Source organism: Bos indicus, chromosome 8 (assembly GCF_029378745.1).
Source record: "Bos indicus isolate NIAB-ARS_2022 breed Sahiwal x Tharparkar chromosome 8, NIAB-ARS_B.indTharparkar_mat_pri_1.0, whole genome shotgun sequence".
NCBI lineage: Eukaryota > Metazoa > Chordata > Mammalia > Artiodactyla > Bovidae > Bos > Bos indicus.
This window is the reverse complement of record NC_091767.1, coordinates 101,500,939-101,514,490: the sequence shown is the minus strand read 5'-3', so window position 1 is coordinate 101,514,490 and position 13,552 is coordinate 101,500,939. Positions and strand designations below refer to the sequence as shown.

The following is a 13,552-nucleotide window of genomic DNA, read 5'->3' as shown; positions in this document are numbered from 1 at the left end:
ATCCCATGGAAGGAGGAGTGTGGGTGACTACAGTCCATGGGGTCGCAAAGAGTTGGACACGACTGAGCGACTTCTTTTTCTTTCTTTCTTTCTACATTGTGTTTCAATAACGTGAGGCAAGAGAAGTGGAGAAACATTTCCTGAGTTTGGGTGGGGTTGATCATGGGAGTGGATGTTTAGAGTTAGGAAATGGCAACCCACTCCAGTATTCTTGCCTGGAGAGTCCCATGGACAGAGGAGCCTGGCGGGCTACAGTCCATGGGGTTGCAAAAGTCGGACGTGACTTGGCGACTAAACCACAACCACATGAAGGCTGAGTGACTTTTAACGTAACGACTTGATTTTTCGGCCACACTGGGTCTTCCTTGCTTTTCTCAGGCTTTCTCTAGTTTGTAGTGAGCAGGGGCTACTCTTCGTTGTGGTGCTCAGGCGTCTGTCTGCGGTGGTTTCTCTTGTGGAGCTCAAGCTCTAGGTGCACAGGCTCAGCAGTGGTGGCCCCGGTTCCTAGTTGCTCTGGGGCATGTGGAACCTTCCAGCACCAGGGAAGATTCCAAACCCTGTCCTCTGCATCGGTAGGCAGATTCTTATCTACTGCGCCCTCAGGGAAGCCCCTTAGTGATTTTTGATAAATAATTTTTGCCAAGTCTTTTTTTTTTTCTTTTTTCTTTTCTTCTTTGTAACTTCTTTGTATTAAAATGTTTTACGTTTCCCAGGCGGATGCCCAAGGTGGCAAAGGGTTGGTCCTAGGGTTGGTCCTAGATGGCTCTGTCCGTCTCCCTGGGCAACCGGATGCCCTTCAGGATCAAGCAGGTACCGCTGGGCTGGGAGGTGATGGACGTGTGCCGTGAGCGCACCAACATTTCTGGCAGTTGTGCAGAAACAAGGTAAAATCCCTGATCTTCCTCTGCAAGCGGATGAACACAAACCCATCCGCAGCCGCCGCCACTTCTGAGCCGCATCTTTTGGAGGGTGTGTGGCAGGCCTTCCCCAAAACCACGGGATGCCAGGCCATCCTGAGCCCTCAAGGTTTTTGATGGGACCCTGCTGCCCTCTGACCAGGAAAAGCAAAGAGTGGTTCCTGTTGCCCTCAAGGCCGTTTGTGTGAAGCTTGTGTGAAAGTTTGCTTCCCCCTGGGTGTCTGGCTCACAGGTTGGCAGTGGCAGCCCCACTGGAGGAGAAGTAGGAGTAGGTCAAGATCGGTTACAGGAAGGAAGAACAGCTCACGAGGCTACGGAAACAGGCTGAAAAGAACCTGAGAAGAAAACTGACGAATACGCAGAGGTCCTCAAGACTTTGAGGGTCCTGATCCGCGCCTAATGAAGACTGTGTATTTCTCAAAGGTTTAAAAAAAAAAAAAAGTTCCTAATTCACTTATATGACTTTCACAATCAGATGATGAACCAGAAAGGATTATTACGTGCATTAATAAATTTAATTTTTGAGAAAATGTTTGTAATTGGCAGGATCCTCTGAAAAGTGGGGTTCAGAGTGGGGGGCTCTTCTTGCTATAACTAAAGAGCATCCTGGGTTGGAGATACTTCCTGGGGAAAGTCTTTGAGAGCCTGGAGGCTTAGGGCTGGGCATGAGCAGGAGTTTCCTTTCAATTTCTTTTTTCTTTATTAATGTGGACCACTTTCAAAGTCTTTATTAAATTTGCCACAATATTGCTTCTGTTGTTTATGTTCTGGTTTTTTGGCCCTGAGGCATGTGGGATCCTGGCTCCTCAACCAGGGATCGAACTTGCACCCCATGCACCGGGAGGTGAATTCTCAACGACTGAACCACCAGGAAGGATCCTCCTTTCCATTTCTTTTTTCTTTTTTTTAAATTTTATTTTATTTAACTTTACAATATTGTATTGGTTTTGCCATATATCAAAATGAATCTGCCACAGGTATACATGTGTTCCCCATCCTGAACCCTCCTCCCTCCTCCCTCCCCATACCATCCCTCTGGGTCGTCCCAGTGCACCAGCCCCAAGCATCCAGTATCGTGCATCGAACCTGGACTGGCATCTCGTTTCATACATGATATTATACGTGTTTCAATGCCATTCTCCCAAATCATCCTACCCTCTCCCTCTCCCACAGAGTCCAAAAGACTGTTCTATACATCAGTGTCTCTTTTGCTATCTCGTATACAGGGTTATTGTTACCATCTTTCTAAATTCCATATATATGCGTTAGTATACTGTATTGGTGTTTTTCTTTCTGGCTTACTTCACTCTGTACAATAGGCTCCAGTTTCATCCAGATCATTAGAACTGATTCAAATGTATTCTTTTTAATGGCTGAGTAATACTCCATTGTGTATATGTACCACTGCTTTCTTATCCATTCATCTGCTGATGGACATCTAGGTTGCTTCCATGTCCTGGCTATTATAAACAGTGCTGCGATGAACATTGGGGTACACGTGTCTCTTTCCCTTCTGGTTTCCTCAGTGTGTATGCCCAGCAGTGGGATTGCTGGATCATAAGGCAGTTCTATTTCCAGTTTTTTAAGGAATCTCCACACTGTTCTCCATAGTGCCTGTACTAGTTTGCATTCCCACCAACAGTGTAAGAGGGTTCCCTTTTCTCCACACCCTCTCCAGCATTTATTGCTTGTAGACTTTTGGATCGCAGCCATTCTGACTGGCGTGAAATGGTACCTCATAGTGGTTTTGATTTGTATTTCTCTGATAATGAGTGATGTTGAGCATCTTTTCATGTGTTTGTTAGCCATCTGTATGTCTTCTTTGGAGAAATGTCTATTTAGTTCTTTGGCCCATTTTTTGATTGGGTCATTCATTTTTCTGGAATTGAGCTGCAGGAGTTGCTTGTATATTTTTGAGATTAGTTGTTTGTCAGTTGCTTCATTTGCTATTATTTTCTCCCATTCTGAAGGCTGTCTTTTTACCTTGCTTATAGTTTCCTTTGTTGTGCAGAAGCTTTTAAGTTTAATTAGGTCCCATTTGTTTATTTTTGCTTTTATTTCCAATATTCTGGGAGGTGGGTCATAGAGGATCCTGCTGTGATGTATGTCAGAGAGTGTTTTGCCTATAAAAAATATGGAACGCTTCACGAATTTGCGTGTCATCCTTGCGCAGGAGCCATGCTAATCTTCTCTGTATCGCTCCAATTTTAGTATATGTGCTGCCGAAGCGAACACCCTCCTTTCAATTTCTGACTTTCTTCTCTGAGTATCTCCAACCCTTAGCAAATTTCTTTGCAATTTTTTTTTTTTTCCAGAGAAAAACTCTTTTCTGTCTGTCTTGTGTTTTCCTTTGGGTCCCTGTTTTCATCTTTTGAAAATCTGCTCATCTTTTAGGGTCTAGTTTGAAGGCTTCCTCCTTAATGATTTCTTTCTTGTTCTGGGCAGCTGAAAGGCCCCCTAATGTGAACTGCCCTCCCCCCGCCCATAGGATTTTGTTTAAAGCAGAGAAATGCTTCTTAAAAACTCGACTGGTCAAGAAGCCACAGTCCTTCCTGCATCTTGGCAGAGGGTACAAATGCGGTGGGTGGTTGAAGGAAGTCATGGAGTGTCCTTGCCTGGAACTTCCCTCCTTAGACCACCCTAGACGGGTCCTGGGAGCTAACCTGAGGTAACTTCAGGCTCATTTCCCAGGAAAGTTGGAAAGTTCGTCTCTAGAAAGCCATTTCTAGGGTATTCTGGAGTCATTGTGTTCTAAAAGACCGGAGGTAAGCATAATGAACTGCACCCAACAGTGTAAGGGGTATGCATTTAAGGTTGTACACCTGAGTTATACAAAATGTAAGACTATTACAAGGATTTTTATTATTAGGACCTGTGGGGAAAAGATCCACTTGATTCTACACTGGTCAAACTGTTCCCCAAGTACTGTGTTCAGTCTGGGGCATAAATAACTCTTTAAGTAGATATAGATTACAAGAACAACAATAATAAAACACAAAGTAGTTACCCACTCCAGTGTTCTTGCCTGGAGAATCCCAGGGACGGGGGAGCCTGGTGGGCTGTCGTCTCTGGGGTCGCACAGAGTTGGACACGACTGAAGCGACTTAGCAGCAGCAGCAGCAGTTACCCAGAATGGTGAGACTCAAAGCTACATCCTAGAACGCCATAAGGCGAGGGAGTCCAGCTCAGATAAGCTTTGATTTGTGAAAAGGCAGATCTGGTAAGCTGAGAAGGGAGGAGTTCTGAAGAGCCAGTGTGCTAACAAAGTTACAGTCATACCTACTGTTCTTGCTGCCTGGCACCATTTACCCTGCTGATAAAAATGTTGCCCTATATCATGAATCCCTCCTTCCTGGCTCAGTCCTTGGGGTTTGGGTGAGGCTGACCCCACACTCAGGCTGAGCTCTGGTAGCTCCAGGCTATTTATTGATCCTATTATCCAGGACCATGGTGTGGCTATGGGTACCTCTGTCCCGAGGGAGAAAAAGTTTCGAGGCTTTTGTGTCACTTCTGGGGAAGTGTCCTTTGTATTTGAAGCTGAAATGCTGTAAGAACTGATCTGCAGCAGCTATCATGTAGGAATGCAGTGAAAACCTGAAGAACAGAGCAAGCAGAGCTAAGAGAGAGAAACTGGATTCCAGGGGCACTGTTGGTGTTTGGTCAAGTCACACCTTAAGTCAGATCTGTCAGTGCACCTCTCAGATTATAGGAGTCAACAACTTCCAGTTTTGCTTTCAACATTTTGGATCATAGGAAGTCATGTGAACCAAAAGTCTCCCAAGTAGTATGCAGCAGGGAAGTGAAGCAGAGGGACTCAGGAAAGAGCAACTCTGACAGCAGCTGGTGAGTTGGTAATATGGAGAGCTAGTCTGTTTGGGAAGGTGCAGGTGACTTGATTTAGATGATGTTTGACAACTTGTGTTTTATCTGAGCGTCTAAGGTCTATGGCCTGTCAGCCCAATACTATGCAATATTGGCAAATTATTGATATACGTAAGAAGTAACTGCCATGATGACAAAGAATAATTTGATTTAAAAAAATTACCCGTGAGTACTTAGGGTTTCTTCCACAAACCTGCCAGAGAAAATCAAAGCATAAGAAATCTTTTGAACTGGCTAATACATGCTTCCTTTTCCATTACCCACTTTGGCACAGACTCAAAGTTTCTCACTCATATCCATTTGAAAACCACTGTGGGAGCAAGTCAGTACAACGTGGGGTGACATCAGAGTCCAGGAGACAGTCACTGTGGGAGAGTCACCTGGGGATAGATCATCCAGGAGCATGGAGCCCTTGAATGAACAGGAAATGAGACATGTAGGGAGCTGACTAATCTGAGGATTGTCTACATTGGCTTCCTCCAAGGATGAGTAGCTGAGCTGAATGTTAACCCCCACCGGCAACTGAGGACAGACAGTGACTGACTCCAATCCTCCTTCCTTCTTCCAACATGTAGAATACTTGCTAGGTACCAAGAGTTGTTCCAGATATAAGGATAGCTGGTTAATATGGCATTCACAGCCTTGAGTCTAATGGGAAGGACAGACAATTAAATGCTGAAAAGTCACTTATAGGGAAACTTTGGAAGTAGAAATGTATACTTAATATTGGTGGATTTCACTGTATGTAAATTTTGTGTATATGCAGTCACTCCAGTCGTATCTGACTCTATGTGACTCCATGGACTGTTGCTCACCAGGCTCCTCTGTCCATGGGATTTTCCAGGCAAAAATACTAGTGTGGGCTGCCATTTCCTACTCCAGGGAATCTTCCTGACCCAAGGATCGAACCTGCGATTCCTGCCTCTCCTGCACTGGCAAATGGATTCTTTACTACTGTGCTACCTGGGAATCCCATGTAAAGTATACTTGAGTTTAAACAACAACAACAACAAAAACAGACAGGAAAAAATAAAACAGAATCACCTAAAAGTGGAACTGGAAATCCAGGCAGGGTATTATCAGAGCACCAAAATAGAGGTTATTTGTGTAAGATATAAAGCTGATTGTGATCAGATTAATAAATGCATGAAAGAGCCGATGCACCTACAACCCATGAAAGCAGAAAGAGAGGCTCTTCAAAACAGTAAACTTTCTACTTGGAACACTAGAATAACCTCAAGTTCAGAGATATCAGGGGCAGGGAGAAGGAACTGATATGATGGTGCTGCTGCTGCTGCTAAGTTGCTTCAGTCGTGTCCGACTCTGCGACCCCATGGACGATGAGCTGGTAATTAATTCATGAGCTGCAAACATCTGCACCCATTCTCTGCCTTAGAAGTGGTGGATCCTGGATTTTTTCCTCCAAGTGAAAATTTTAAGTAAAGCTTATTTTTTACCAAATAAGATGAGAGTTATGATACCTGAGGCTCCCAGAGAAGGCACTGGAGCCAGAGAAAGTAGCCAGTGTACACTTTCTCCCTTCCACCCTCAAAACCATTAGAGCTAGGACCACTGAAACCAAATCTCTATTTACTGTTAAGAAAGCAGAGATTCTCACCTGGCCTTGGGAAATATATCTGAACTTCTTATTCTACATAGATGAAACTCTCATGTGAAAACTAACAGGCATTCAAAAAGCATGAAACAAATGAGGAAAACCAACAGAAGTATCATCCAATGCTACCAATAAACAAACGACCTGCTGATGAAAGTGCTAATCAAGAAAGAAAAGAACTTTGCAATACCATAGTTGGGGGACTTCCCTGGCAGTCCAGTGGTTAAAACTCTGAGGTTTCACTGCAGGGGGCACAGATTTGATCCCTGGTCAGGGAACCCAGATCCTGCGTGTCATGAGGGCATGGGCAAAAAAAGAAAGTTAAAATATGATAGTTGGTATACGTGAGGAAGTAAAGACATTCCATTTACAGAAATAAAGGCAGTCTATAAAAATAAAGAGTTCTTGGAAATTCATGCTTGGGAAAAACATGAATGTGGAAATAAAAAACTATTTCAACGGATGGACTGAAGAGCAGGAAAGGGATGAATGAAGACCAAATTGTGAACAGAAAGACTGTCAGAGCTGTCTTCCATATTCAGTGAATAAACACAAAGAAGATGATGAGAATAAAATAAATACTGAGCCCTGGAAGCTATAGGCAAACTTTTAGAAGCTGTCTACCATACATTCCAGAAGAGAGAAATAGAGTCAAGAGAACAGAAGAATCAATGAATCAAAAGGAAAAAAATGTCTCTGCTGAAAAAAAGCTCAAATCTACAAATTGAAAGGGTTCAATGAGTGCTGGGCGAGAATGATGAAAAACTACATCCTCATGAAATTTCTGAATTCCGAGGATAGACAGAAAACCCCCAAAGCTTGGGTTGAGCAGCACTAGAGACACATTACCTGGAAGGAATCAAATCAGTCTGTGGTTCTCATCAGCAACGCTAACACAGAAGACAAAATTCTAAGGAAAGATTCTTTTGAACCCAGCTTCTAGATGCTGTTACCCTATCATTTAATTATTGTGAATTCAGAATTCTGAACTCAATTAATCTTTAAGTAAATAAATGATGGGAACAAAAATCAAGATATATTTGGACACGCAAACGTTCTGAAAGTTTACCATCCAGGAACCACTTTCTGAAAGAGATACTCAGATGTACTAGAAGCTGAAGAAGAAGGAGGAAGAGGAGGAGCAGGAGGGTGAAATAGGAAGCCACAGGGCACAAAACTCAGCAGTTAGCAAAGAAATCAGTAAAACCTGTGGCTAAGCCCATTGTGAAATAATTGAGTACAGTATTTCTATTTTAAAGATTGTACTATTTGCTAAGGTCAGTGATTGGTCTTCACTGTTGGCTGGTTCTCATTAAGCAAGGCATAGCTCCATCAGCCTTCAGAGCTGTTGTGAGCTTCCTCAGCAACTGTGTCAGTCATGGTTAGATGCGCCCCACTTCTCAGGGCTGTGGGTGCCTGCAAAGGTCCTCAGGCCGATTCTTGGTCCGGAAATGGGCTGTCAGCAGGCTTCCTTTTGGGGTTTGTGGAACAAACATACCAACAGCTGAGGCATCCACTTGTGAGGCAGGTGACTCTGTGTGTGTGTGTGTGTGTGTGTGTGAGAGAGAGAGAGAGAGAGAGAGACTGGGTGGCAGAGCCCTAGTCTTGCTTGGTGTTACCCCTGCTACCAAGGGGAGGGGGAAGGGGCAAGGATGGGCCAATACTATGCCAGCTGCTCTCTGAACTTCAGCTGGAATGTCTGAAGTTTGCTTCCAAATCCACATCTTCCAGGGCTTTCCCTGGCGATCCAGTGGTTAAGGCTTTGCCTTCCAACACAGGAGGTGCAGGTTGGATGCCTGGTTGAGGAATTAATATCTCATATGCCTTGAGGCCAAAAACCAAAACATAAAACGTAAGCGATATTGTAACAAACTCAATAAAGACTTTAAAAATGGTCCACATTTTTAATACTGGGTGCTTGGGGCTAGTGCTCTGGGACGACCCAGAGGGATGGTATGGGGAGGGAGGAGGGAGGAGGGTTCAGGATGGGGAACACATGTATACCTGTGGCGGATTCATTTTGAACTTTGGCAAAACTAATACAATTTGTAAAGTTTAAAAATAAAATAAAATAAAAATGGTCCACATTTTTAAAAAATTCCAAATCTTCTATCAGAGTGCACTTACCAATGTAAAGTGGGGAGGGGCCACTGTTCTGCTGAGTCATCCCTTCCCACCCATGTCTGCTTTGCTTTTCTGAGAACCCTGGTGTCCGGATGGCTTCTAGCACAGTCAAATGTAACAGCCAATAGTCTATTTGTTGCCCAAGCTCCACAAACTAACTGCAGGTAGGATGTTTGGTTTGTGTGTGTGTTTGGGGGAGGGAGAGGCGTGTGGAGGAAGGCAGGATAATCCCGCTTGCTATTTCTTCCATCGCAATGAAGTGTCTGAGAGTCATTGAACTTCTAAGAATGACAAGTTTACCTGCACTTGACTTAGAGATGGTCAGCAGCAGGGCTTTTCTCCATAGAGACAGGTTCCTGTTATTGGTCTGGACAAATCTGCTTAAGAGGTTGACTCCATCCTGGGAGGGTCAATGTGGCCTCTTACAGGTAGCCTGGCGATGTTCTCAGAGGTCACGTCAGCTAGGGATAGATGTGTGTGAGAAATGTGTGTGACGTGGAGTGTGGTGTTACAGAGGGGGCTCGCTTTTATCGTTTTCAAGCACTCACAGCTTTTATCGTTTTCAAGCACTCACAGTTTTTCAACCAGCGTAATTCAGAGGCTTCAAATATTTAAATTTGCAAGTTAATTTGCAAGTTAATGCCAACTTCAAGCAATAAGTTCAACACCGAAGCTTATCAAACTCATTACAATTACATATTCAAACCATTCCTGAAATACCCACAGATAAGCAATTTATTTACAAATTGCAGGCCTGCTAGTATTCCCAAGCCAGCCTCTGGAAAAAGCAGTAAGTCATTTCTGGTTAGGAGTGTGATGACCAAGCAAGGGATTTTTCCAGGAAAGTTCCAAGATATTTGGTATCCAACCTCCCTGCCTCCCTTTTCCTTCTGGCTCTGTGTCATGTCGGGATGAGAACCCACCAGGCAAACACCAAGCTTTATATTGTAAGGAGACACACTGAAGAGCAGCCTGGGGGGAAATGCGAGAGACACTAGAACCAGTCTTCACTTTCCATTTGCCCATACTTCTCTTCTCCACAGTCCTGCCTGCCTCACAGGCCGCTCAGGGCTCTCTAGGAATCCCATCCATTTATGTCTCAGGGATTGGGGGATGGGGCTTTCCAAGGGATCTTTCCTATAATTCTGATTTGTCAAGATCCAAAGTTAATGGGGGGGAGTCCTATATGTTAGCGCCTGCCTGGTAAAATAAAATAGGTACCCACATTTTTTTCTCATTGACTTTTAAAAATCATTTTCATCATGTTTAAATGTACAGCTCGGTGGCATTAAGTACATTCATCTTGTTTGCAACCATCACCACCATCCACCCACAGAATTTTTCATCTTGCAAAAGTGAAACCCTCTACTAATTAAACATCAAGTTCCCATTTCCCTCTTCTCCAAACTCCTTCTACTTCTGTCTCTATGAATTTTCCACCTTATATAAGTGGAAACTAATAGTTCAGTTCAGTTCAGTTCAGTCGCTCAGTCGTGTCCGACTCTTTGCAACTCCATGAATCGCAGCACACCAGGCCTCCCTGTCCATCACCAACTCCCGGGAGTTCACTCAGACTCACGTCCATCGAGTCAGTGATGCCATGCAGCCATCTCATCCTCTGTCATCCCCTTCTCCTCCTGCCTCCAATCCCTCCCAGCATCAGAGTCTTTTCCAATGAGTCAGCTCTTCGCATGAGGTGGCCAAAGTACTGGAGTTTCAGCTTTAGCATCATTCCCTCCAAAGAAATCCCAGGGCTGATCTCCTTCAGAATGGACTGGTTGGATCTCCTTGCAGTCCAAGGGACTCTCAAGAGTCTTCTCCAACACCACAGTTCAAAAGCATCAATTCTTCGGCGCTCAGCCTTCTTCACAGTCCAACTCTCACATCCATACATGACCACTGGAAAAACCATAGCCTTGACTAGACGGACCTTTGTTGGCAAAGTAATGTCTCTGCTTTTGAATATGCTATCTAGGTTGGGCATAACTTTCCTTCCAAGGAGTAAGTGTCTTTTAATTTCATGGCTGCAGTCACCATCTGCAGTGATTTTGGAGCCCCCCAAAATAAAGTCTGACACTGTTTCCACTGTTTCCCCATCTATTTCCCATGAAGTGATGGGACCGGATGCCATGATCTTCGTTTTCTGAATGTTGAACTTATAGTACTTACCCTTTTTTAACTGGCTTATTTCACTTAGCATAATGTCCTCAAGTTTCATCTACAATGTAGCATGTGTCAGAATTTACTTCCTTTTTCTTAAGATTTTTTTTTAATGTGGACCGTTTTTAAAGTCTTTATTGAATTTTTTACAATATTGCTTCTGCTTCATTTGTTAAAAATCTTATTATTATTATTTTTTTTTTGCCAAAACTTCAGCCATTTGGGATCTTAGTTCCTCCACCAGGGATCAAAGCCTTATTCCCTGCATTGGAAGGCAAAGTCTTAACCACTGGATGGCTAGGGAAGTCCCTACTTCCATTTTAAGGTCAAATAATATTCCATTGTATGTCTCTACTACATTTTATTTATCCACCCATCCTTTCATGGACATTTGGATTGCTTCCATCCTCTGGCTCATGTGAATAATGCTGCTGTGAACATGGGCATTCTTTGTTGTCACAGAATGTTTTGATTGTGTAGCAAGCTGTATTAAAATAGACTTCAGTATTTCTTAGACTTCGATGATGGGAAACAGGAATAAGTTAGGAAGCTGTCTGGATTATGTACAGGAGACTGCTTGATGTCCCTTAAGATCACTTCCACAATATTGGTCAGTAAACCTCAATATTTTAGGTAGGATTTAAATATTTCATTAATTATATGAAGGCTCACTGATGAGTAAATTACTGTAAAAAACTTTTTAAAGAGAAGTTTAAAGTATTTAAGTGTGGAAAATGATAGTTTTTCTGGAGAGCCAGGAAACTGGCATTTGGTGGCCTGAAGCGTGAAGAAGGGGCAGATTATAGTGAACAATATGTACACAGATGAGGAAAATAAAATGCTTTGAACTAGGAAGAAGTGTACTTTTCATTTTTTTCAACAATTCTTACACATTGGTACTGGAGTAAATTTGAAAATATTATAATATCTGTACATTATATTAATATGTATAAAAGCTATGCATATAATTAAAAAACTTTTTAAATCACATGTATTTAAAAAATTTTCCCCTTTATCTCCCATCTCTTTTAGTGGACACTTTTGTGGAGGCCGTGTGGCAAATCTAATCCAACGCAGTTTTCAAAGCTATCTCGTTCACTGATGTCATTTTTTCCTGTTTGAAAGCACTACTGCATACTTACTCGGGTGTGTATCTCTCTGGACATTTTATATTTTACTGGGATTTAGGAGATAGAAGAGAGAGCTCTTTCAGAATTTATGATGTCATCTTGAAACCCAAAGTCATTTTTTTCTTTGATGAAGTCATTAAAATCTTGATATCATGGGAAAAAAAGGTTCTCTGTAAATTCTCTTTTACAAGACAGTAGTGTACTGACCGTGCTCTCTTAAAAGAAGCACATTTTTCTTAAGCTAAATATTTTCTTGGTAATAATCTCACTGCCAAAATTAATTAACACTGGTTCAATATTCTCTTTTAATTCTAGAGACAAGTACTAATAAGATAATTTTTCATTGTGTGACTCCATGAACTTACCATTGGGTAGGATGTAGTTTGTTTTTACAAAAAATATTTGTTTGAAAACAAAAAATCAGTCAATAAAAAGAACTGAGGAAAGTCACACAATCTAATGTAGGATATAAGTGCATCATGTATTTTACTAACATGAAATTTTCAAAATTTAGAAAGACTCCAAGCTTCTAATTCAGGAGACACAGGTTTGGGGAGCTAAGATTTTACATGCCACGAGACTCAGCCAAAAGATTAAAAAAAAAAAAAAAATTAAAAAAAACCCAAATGGTGCACAATCCTCTAGAATAAAGTAATCTTCAGAAGGGCTACTACAGAACACCTAAGACCCCATTGAAAAGACACCCAGTAATCTGTTGTCCATTTCCAAGTTTTGGATACTTTTTCCCTGACATCACCAATTAAAAATGTATATGGCTTCCCTGGTGGCTCAGATGGGAAAGAATTTGCTTGCAATGTGGGAGACCTGGGGTTCATTTCTGGGCTGGGAAGATCCCTGGAGGAAGGCATGGCAACCCACTCCAGTATTCTTGCCTGGACAATCTCCATGGACAGAGGAGCCTGGGGAAGGGGGGGTGGGGTTTACAGCCCATGGAGTCGCAAAGAGTTGGACCCGACTGAGTGACTAAGCACAAGCACAATAACCTCTACACATACACATATTTATAAACACATGTACACAAATGTATTAAAATGTATGTATTTATTTGGCATGGGAGCATGGCAGAGAAGAAGAGGTATAGGTTGGTGAAAATGTCCTGAATGTATTTTTGTTGAAACAATGACATGATTTGAAAGTTCATGGAAAGCGGAGCTTAAAGGCACTGTCTAAATAATAGGAGATAGCTTGCACTACCTGCCCTGTTCATAGTACTCCCCAAAGCAGGCTCTTATCTTTGCTAAGCAAAGAATAATTAGCAAGGAAGCCTGATGCAAAGGGCCTAGGAAGTTTATTTTTAACCACTTCTTTTTAAGGCTGCACAGCAAGTTGAACCCTTATATGGGTGTGGTCCTGGGTGGTTAGGGTGAGAGCAAGCCCATGGCACAGAGACAAAGCCAGTGAGGATATGGGTGAAGAAGTGGAGGGGGCCGCTGCTCTTGGGGTGCTCCACAGACACCTAAAAACGGACACCTCAAGCTGAAAACGTTCAACCTGGAACTTATTTTTTCTTTCCCTGCAGCCAGCCTCTCCCTATCCCAGCTTGCCACAACTCCCTTTGTGTGATTCCCACTGCCATCAACCCAGCTGCCCAAACCGAAAGTTTCGGTGACATTTGTAATTTCTCTTTGCTTGTCCACCGCAGTCCACTGGTCATAAGATCCAGTGGATTCCACCCAATACTACTCTCACTTGTTACTTCCCTC

The 13,552-nt window shown here is 42.7% G+C and overlaps 1 non-coding gene across 1 annotated transcript; it reads right to left on the bottom strand.

The window, feature by feature from the left end:
• Positions 1-3,045: 3,045 nt before the first annotated feature.
• LOC139184738 (U6 spliceosomal RNA) lies at positions 3,046-3,152 on the bottom strand. The gene has a single exon (XR_011568292.1). It is a non-coding gene; the product is annotated as a U6 spliceosomal RNA (small nuclear RNA).
• Positions 3,153-13,552: the final 10,400 nt, after the last annotated feature.